The sequence below is a fragment of the Ovis aries genome, chromosome 6 (assembly GCF_016772045.2).
Source record: "Ovis aries strain OAR_USU_Benz2616 breed Rambouillet chromosome 6, ARS-UI_Ramb_v3.0, whole genome shotgun sequence".
Taxonomy (NCBI): Eukaryota; Metazoa; Chordata; class Mammalia; order Artiodactyla; family Bovidae; genus Ovis; species Ovis aries.
The window spans coordinates 82,918,138-82,927,505 of NC_056059.1; the positions used below are offsets into that span (position 1 = coordinate 82,918,138).

Here is a 9,368-nt window from a genome sequence, read left to right on the forward strand (position 1 = left end):
AAGCCAAGTCCACAGCTACACACATGCAGCGTTTAGCAAGTAGTAGACTCATTAATTGACCTACTGACCCATGTAAATGAATGTTCAGTTCAGTCGCTCAGTCGTGTCTGACTCTTTGCAACCCCATGAATCTCAGCACGCCAGGCCTCCCTGTGCATCGCCAGCTCCCAGTGTCCACAAAAACCCATGTCAATCGAGTTGGTGATGCCATTCAACCATCTCATCCTCTGTCATCCCCTTCTCGTCCTGCCCTCAATCTTTCCCAGAATCAGGAATTTTTCAAATGAGTCCACTCTTCGCATCAGGTGGCCAAAGTATTGGAGTTTCAGCTTCAACATCAGTCCTTCCAGTGAACACCCAGGACTGATTTCCTTTAGGATGGATTGCTTGGATCTCCTTGCAGTCCAAGGGACTCTCAAGAGTCTTCTCCAACACCACAGCTCAAAAGAATAAATTCTTCAGCACTCAGCTTTTTTTAATAGTCCAACTCTCACATCCATACATGACCACTGGAAAAACAATAGCCTTGAATAGACAGATCTCTGTTGGCAAAGTAATATCTCTGCTTTTTAATATTCTGTCTAGGTTGGTCATAACTTTCCTTCCAAGGAGTCAGCGTCTTTTAATTTTATGGCTGTGGTCACCATCTGCAGTGATTTTGAAGCCCCCCAAAAATAAAGTCTGACACTGTTTCCACTGTTTCCCCATCTCTTTGCCATGAAGTGATGGGACCACATGCCATGATCTTAGTTTTCTGAATGTTGAGCTTTAAACCAACTTTTTCACTCTCCTCTTTCACTTTCATCAAGGGGCTTTAGTTCCTCTTCACTTTCTGCCAGAAGGGTAATATCATCTGCATACCTGAGGTTATTGATATTTCTCCTGGCAATCTTGATTCCAGCTTCTGCTTCCTCCAGCCCAGTGTTTCTCATGATGTACTCTGCATATAAATGAATAAATGGAACCAAATACCCTCTGGGGGATCAGAAACCTAGTTTAGGATGAGATTGAGCCAAATAAGTTTTGTAACTGTAATACATGTGCCATTAAACTTCTCTAGAGGAAGTTCAAAATGCATTTTTGATATTTTGAGCTATAAATATGACATATTAGTTCAGGTGTAAAACATAGTGATTCTATATATGAGTACACATGCATTATATGGAAGTCCAGTTACCACTTGCCACCACACAGTTTTTACAATATTATTGACTATAACTCCTATGTGTAACTGTTGGTGGGAATGCAAACTAGTACAGCCACTATGGAGAACAGTGTGGAGATTCCTTAAAAAATTGCAAATAGAACTACCTTATGACCCAGCAATCCCACTGCTGGGCATACACACCGAGGAAACCAGAATGGAAAGAGACACATGTACCCCAATGTTCATCGCAGCACTGTTTATAATAGCCAGGACATGGAAACAACCTAGATGTCCATCAGCAGATGAATGGATTACAAAGCTGTGGTACATATACACAATGGAGTATTACTCAGCCGTTAAAAAGGATTCATTTGAATCAGTTCTGATGAGATGGATGAAACTGGAGCCGATTATACAGAGTGAAGTAAGCCAGAAAGAAAAACACCAATACAGTATACTAACATATATATATGGAATTTAGAAAGATGGCAATGACGACCCTGTATGCAAGACAGGAAAAAAGACACAGATGTGTATAATGGACTTTTGGACTCAGAGGGAGAGGGAGAGGGTGGGATGATTTGGGAGAATGGCATTCTAACATGTATACTATCATGTAAGAATTGAATCGCCAGTCTATGTCTGACGCAGGATACAGCATGCTTGGGGCTGGTGCATGGGGATGACCCAGAGAGATGTTATGGGGAGGAGGTGGGAGGGGGTTCATGTTTGGGAACGCATGTAAGAATTAAAAATTTTAAAATTAAAAAAAATTAAAAAATTCCTATGTGTACATTATTTCCCTATGACCTGTTTATTTTATAGCTGGAATTATGTTCCTCTTAATCCCCTTCACATATGTCATCCATTTCCCATGCCCATCCTAATTCTCTTCAATATTTATCTTTCTTTTTGTAATCAACTTCCTCAGGTATGTGAAGAATAAATGAAAATAGATATTGATCTATATCCTCTGGTATCACCTAAATCTTAACTTTGCATTTCTGACAGAAAGTTACAGTTTAAAACTCAGCAGTCTGACAGCTAGTTTCTAGTAGCTGATAATGCTAAGTTTTCCGATCTGTTTTCCTCCCCAAAATTCTAACCATGACATAAGCAACTTTAATTCGTCACTGACATCATCATTTATTACAAGCCTTCATCCTAACAATCCATTGCCTTTTAGTGTCCTTTCTTTTTACTTATTTATTTTGATGGCCTGCCCAGCTTTGAGTTTGCCTCGCATTCCCAATTTGCCTTTCAGCCAAGTGGCTAGTGCTGACTGAGGAACCATCACCATCCATCACTATCAGCACGCTGCACATTATTCATTGCATTTCAAATGGATGGTGCACTTCAGTTTTCCCATCTTCAGTGCCTTTGGCCTCTCTGCCAATAATTCTTCCACTTTAATATTTAAGAGGCACCCAAAAGTTTGGATGTTTGAATGTCTGGCTTTACAAACAAGCAGGGTGCAGCAGAACAGTCTGTCTAAATTTGTGTCTCTTCTTTTGGTTGATGAGTACAAAGATAGGCTAGAAACTCTTTGTACTTTAATGTTGAATCACCAACCCTGTAATAATATTAATCTCTTTTGTGTGGAAAATTGTATTTTTTAAAGACAGAGTTTTAAATCTTTCAGGTGAATAGAGTTTTAAAAGTCCAATGAATTACTTTGTTTGTTTATATAAAACACTTATTTCCAATAATTAAAGTGCAAGTTATTCTTACAATGTGATCATAATTTGTATCTAGAATAGAGCTCAGATTGTGAAATAAGTATTGGTTATTTTAAACGTATGGTGCTTTCTGTTTTATTTTTACTTTTGCTACAAAGACCTGAATCTTGGTTCACTGTTGCAGACTTTGTTGATACAGACAAATTTAGAGAGAAGACAGTAATAGCTTTTGCATTTGGTGGCCTAGAAAGCTTATAAAGAAAACTGTATTAAGCTGAAGAGGATGTGCATTGAATACTGGGAGGTCTAATTTTAATTAGACAAAACTTACCATGCAATCTTTTTTTTCTAATAGCTTTATATCTTAAATATTAGATCCCAACAGAACGATTTTAAATACATTTTAGATACCACTTTTAAAACTTCTTTTTGTATGTATTCAATAAATAGGGTAATAGCATAATTTATTGTACAAACGCTTCAGATAGTGGTGTTAAAATCAAACACAAATGGAAACTAGACTTGAAAATTTCCTAAGACAAAACTAGTTTAGTCATACAAGCAAAGCTTAATTTAGCTTATTTTGAAAGACAAGTAAGGCTAAGTTGACCTAGGTGACTTCTTGTTATGACTCTGAAAATTATAAGTGGACTTAAATTATCCCTCAAGGTTGATATGAGATAACCACTAACCAATGTTCTTGCATTTAAGGAAATTCTAGCATGATATGCAATCATTGTGAAGAATAGTCACTGCTTCCATACTACACAAACTGCTGTATAACAAAATATCTCTGGGCTTCATTCCATGTTTGGTTTGAGTGCTTTGGTTTGGAGAACTATTTTTGATGTGTTCACAATAAACTTGTGCTTGCTATTTCAGTGGTTCTTTGGTTTGACTTATTTTTTCCCTGAACTTTTAACAGAAGGAAGAGCAACACAAAGAGCAAAAATTGCATCCATTTTCTATCTATTTACTTGATTAATTGATCATATTGGTAATCTCTTGAATAGCACTATTCAAAATCTAATTTCAAAATTAAAATTCCTTCTAAAGATAAGTCCATGCACATTAAAGAAACATGTTTAAAATCTTTTTTTGTAACTTTTAGAACATTTAAAAATAATATAGACCCAGAATATTATGATTACATAGTCACATGCTGCAATCAGTTTCTTAGTCACAGTTGTCACTAATAAAATGTCAGTTTCAGAAGAAAAAAAAATGTTTCTGAAAAATATATGGGGTTTTGCGTAAATACATTTTTATGGTCTTTTTCAAACATGCATGACTACAATCTACTTCAAAGTTGCAATTTAATGGGTAACCCAAAGTTCATATCTTCAATTAACACTTCTCTGTAGATCACAACATATTTAATTGAAAAATATTGCTTTTCTAAGAGCTAACATACCAGATAAGCTCAAAGCAAACTAAGCTAAATGAAGGATTTTTCTAAGCCTAATTAACTTTAAGCAAATATATTTAAATATTTAATCTCATATATTAATGCACATACTGTATTCTGTCTCCACTCAAGATACATTCCTTTGATATATAACTTTATGACTGAAAATCTCCAAAAACTTATCTTCGTTTATGGTACAATTAGTATTAAATCATCATTAGGTGCTGCAAAATCATAGGTCATCTTAATTTATAAGATTTTGACTTAATAAAAGCTATTTAATATTACCACTGTAAAAATTATGTTTTTATATCATTGGATAAATTATTTTTATTTAGATTGTAAATGTCTCAATTAATTTCACATATTTTTATTTCAAATGATATAGTAAGTGTTAATTTAGTGACTCCATTAGTAGATAAAAAACAGCACAGATTTTTGCATGATAGCGGTTCTACATCAGTTGATCAGTGCCTTGAAATACAAATTTAGTTAATAACTGTTCTATTTTTTTCCCCCGTCCAATACACAAACTCCAAGTAGAGCTCTGGGGAGTTAGTTCCCATCCCCTTGTGTCTTCTTATTCCACCAAAGAGATGGAGGGAAACACTACTGATGGCCACAGCCAAGGTATTTAAGCCCAAGAAAACACTGAGATTTAATCAGAAGAATATAGAACACTATCTTCTTTATACTTGACCAACACCCCAGTAAGACTAGTAACAGTTAAGGTTACAGCTGAAAGAGTAGCAAGACAAGAATGCTCCCTGAAAAGGAGTATTTAAGCATGCCTATATCTATTTTAAAAATGGAAACAATAGTTAATAACTTAAAAAAAATGAGCCTGAATGACTTTGCTGGTGATTTCTACCAAACTTAAAAAAAAAAAAAGAAAATCCAATTCTGTAATTTTTTCCTAGAAACAGAAGTAAAAGAAAAACTTCCTAACTTTTTTATGAAGCATTACCCCAGTATCAAAATCAGATAAATATAAGACTTCCCTGGTGGTCCAGTGGTTAAGACTCTGTGTTCCCAATGCAGGGGGCCTGGGTTCCATCCCTGGTCAGGAACTAGATCCTGCATGCCACAACTAAGAGTTCACATAACACAACTAAAACCTGGTGTAGCCAAAAAGATAAATTAATTAAAATAATCATTTTAAAAGTCAGATAAATATGTTACAGGAAAGAAAAACTACAGACTGATAATTCTCATGAACACAGACATAAAAATCCTCAACAAATATTAGCAAAGCAAATCAAGCAATGTGTAAAAGGAATTATATACACTATGATCAAGTACCAAGTGAGATTTTCCCAAAAAACAAAAATACATGATCACATCAATTGATAGAGGAAAAAGCATTTAACAACACTCTCCTTTTTATGATAAAAAAATTCATCAAACCAGAAATTAAAGAGTACTTTTTCAGCTTGCTAAAGAACACCACCACAAGCTCTTCAGATAAAGTCGTACTTAATAATGATAGACTCAGGGACTTCCCTGGTGGTCCAGTAGTTAATAATCCAGCTACTATGCAGGAGGGCACCAGTTTGATCCTCAGTCTTGGATAGGGCAACTAAACCCATGTCACAACTACTGAGCCCAAGCATCACAACTGGAGAAAAGCCTCTGTGGCACAAATAAGACCTGACAGCAAATAAATTAATAAATATAAAACCAAAATGACTATTTAAAAAAATAATGAGACTTACTTTTTCTCTTGGATTGAGAACAAGCCAAGGATGTCCTCTTCTACTACTTTCTTTCAATATCATATCAGAAGTCCTTTCATATTGCAACAAGGAAAGAAAGTGAATGCTATATAAATTGGAAAGAAAAAATAATACTGTCTTTATTTGTAAATAACATGATGATCTATGTAAAAAACCTTAAAAATTCTACAAAAATTTGCAGTGGAAAAACCTGGTATCAGCTCTTTCATGATCATAATTAACTTTAAAGAGGAGAGTCATGTTGATAGTATGCACTTTTGGTATGCTATGAAAATGGCACTTTATAGTCTTCCTCTCACAAACCCACATGCCCAACCTAATCACGAGAAAAAGTCATACAACTCCTACTTAAGGAACATAATACAGAGTATCATTATTAGAGTGGCAAAGAATCCACCTGCCAGTACAGGAGATGCAAGAAATGAGGGTTTGATCCCTGGGTTGGGAAGATCCCCTGGAGTAAGTAATGGCAACCCACTCCAGTATCGTTGCCTGGAAAATTCCATGGATAGAGGAGCTTGGTGGGCTATGGTTCATAGGGTCCCAAAGAGTCAGACATGACTGAACACACACATGCACTCCTGTAAAGCTTACTAGACCATCACAGAGAAAGCGTCTTAGAAAATGTTTCAGCTAAGGAAAGTCTAAGAAGATAAGATGATTAAATGTATTATGGTATCCTTGATAGAATCTTGGAACAGAAAAAAAAAAAAAAAGCATCATTTTAAAACTAAGAAAACCTGAAAGTATGGATATTAGTCAAAAATAACATGTCAATATTGGCTCATCAATTGTGACAAATGTCTCCTGTGAATGTAAGATGAAGATGTTAATAATAGTGCTAATAGAGGGAATCAGGTTTGTGCATCTGCAAACTATCTAAACTACATTTGTAAGTTTTCTGTAGACCTAAATCTACCCTAAAATAAAGTTTAAAATTAAAATAAAGTCAACAATATAGGGCCATCAAAAAAGAAAATGGACAGAATTGAGATTTTCACCACATAAAAATTGGTAAAAGCACTGTAACAAAAGCATTCAGAATGTACATTCTGAGGCAAGACTGCTTAACCTCTGTTTCACTCAGATATTTTATACAGCTAATATAGTTGTCTGTGTTTCCAGTGACCCTGCCAAGAAGTAGCCAAGTGGCTTGTGTATCTTGCAGGCCTTAGTAGATAGCACAGCCAGTTTTTACTATAAGAGGCTGACAGGGGCTGTGGTGTCCTACTGCTGGCCAATACTAGCCACATTAATCAGAAAGTGCTTATTTTATTTTATTTTATTTTTTTCACCATCTGAAGTGATTTTGGAGACCAAAGGAAAAAATAATAATAAATAAAGTTTGTCACTGTTTCCATTGTTTCCCCATCTATTTGCTATGAAGTGATGGGACCGGAAGCCATGATCTTCATTTTTTTTTTTTTTTTTTTTAGCATCTACTTCTGCTTTATTGACTATTCCAACTTTGACTGGGTGGATCACAACGAAGTGTGGAAAATTCTTAAAGAGATGGGAAAGTGCTTATTTTAAAGGTGAGACCCTGCACTGTTTGTCTTGATAGAGAGACTTCAATTACCTTGCCTCTGGGACTCTTGGGTTAAAAGATTATTGTTGGTTCTCTTTCATGTTTACTCATGAGATATAAGTAAAATCTTCGTACAGAGCACAGGCATCACACACACTACCAGATGAGACCATGGCAGATGCTGTAATGGAGATCTACCACAGCCATTCTGACTTCTCTCTTACTAATATATCTCATTAAAAAAAAAACAACCAGGTAAAATGCTAAACCATATGGAACACCAGGAGAGAAGTACTAGTGAGGATTTATTCAAAAAGAGATAGAGAGAGAATGCAATATGTGGTCATTTAATTTGGTATATTTCCACAGAATTTTCAGTTGCTAGGGTTTTTGACTTGAGGCTTTTTTAATGTGCTACAATTCAGGTTTTTATGAGTATAGTCCCCTATTCTATATAATAGGTCATCCTTGTTCATATATTTAATATATAGCAGTGTGTATATTCAATGTCTTGTAAGAACAAAATGGAAAGAATCTAAAAAACATATATGCACATATATATGTATAACATGTAAAGAGAATCACTTTGCTGTATACATGAAAATAACAAAATATTATAAATCAAATATGCTTCAATAAAAATATAAAATTCAAATGTTTTTGGTACTTTTTACTTATAATGTTTTTGGTCCTTTACTCAATGAAGGACAGAAATGGTATGGACCTAAGAAGCAGAATATATTAAAAAGAGGTGGCAAGAATACACAGAAACTGTACAAAACAGATCTTCACAATCCACATAATCACAATGGTCTGATCACTCACCTAAGCCAGAAATCCTGGAATGTGAAGTAAAGTGGGCCTTAGGAAGCATCACTATGAACAAAGCTAGTGGAAATCATGGAATTCCAGTTGAGCTATTTCGAGTCCTAAAAGATGATGCTGTGAAAGCACTGCACTTAATATGCCAGCAAATTTGGAAAACTCAGCAATGGTCACAGGACTGGGAAAGGGCAGCTTTCCTTCCAATCCCAAAGAAAGGCAATGCCAAAGAATGCTCAATTGCACTCAAATGCACAATTGCACTCATCTCACACACTAGCAAAGTAATGCTCAAAATTCTCCAAGCCAGGCTTCAGCAATATGTGAACCATGAACTTCCAGATGTTCAAGCTGGGTTTAGAAAAGGCAGTGTGTGTGTGTGTGAGTCGCTCAGTCGTGTCCGACTCTTTGTGACCCCATGGACTTTAGCCTACCAGGCTCCTCCCTCCATGGGATTCTCCAGGCAAGAGTACTGGAGTTGGTTGCCATTTCCTTCTCCAGGGGATCTTCCCAACCCAGGGATCAAACCTGGGTCTCCTGCATTCCAGGCAGATGCTTTAACCTCTGAGCCACTTAGAAAAGGCAGAGGAACCAGAAAATAAATTGCCAACGTCTGGTAGATCATGGAAAAAGTAAGAGAGTTCCACAAAAACATCTATTTCTGCTTTATTGACTATGCCAAAGCCTTTGATTGTGTGGATCACCATAAACTGTGGAAAATTCTGAAAGAGATGGACATACCAGACCACCTGACCTGACTCATGAGAAACCCATATGCAGGTCAGGAAGCAACACTTTGAACTGGACATGGAACAATAGCCTGGTTCCAAATAGGAAAAGGAGTACATCAAGGCTGTATATTGTCACCCTGCTTTTTTAACTTATATGCAGAGTACATCATGAGAAACGCTGTGCTGGATGAAGCTGGAATCACAAGCTGGAATCAAGATTGCTGGGGGAAATATCAATAACCTCAGTTATGCAGATGACACCACCCTTATGGCAGAAAGTGAAGGCAAACTAAAGAGCCCCTTGATGAAAGTGAAAG

The 9,368-nt window shown here is 36.0% G+C and overlaps 1 non-coding gene across 1 annotated transcript; it reads right to left on the reverse strand.

Annotated features, from left to right (window-relative positions):
- Positions 1–8,827: 8,827 nt before the first annotated feature.
- TRNAS-GGA (transfer RNA serine (anticodon GGA)) lies at positions 8,828–8,899 on the reverse strand. The gene has a single exon. It is a non-coding gene; the product is annotated as a tRNA-Ser (tRNA).
- Between the last annotated feature and the right edge of the window lie 469 nt (positions 8,900–9,368).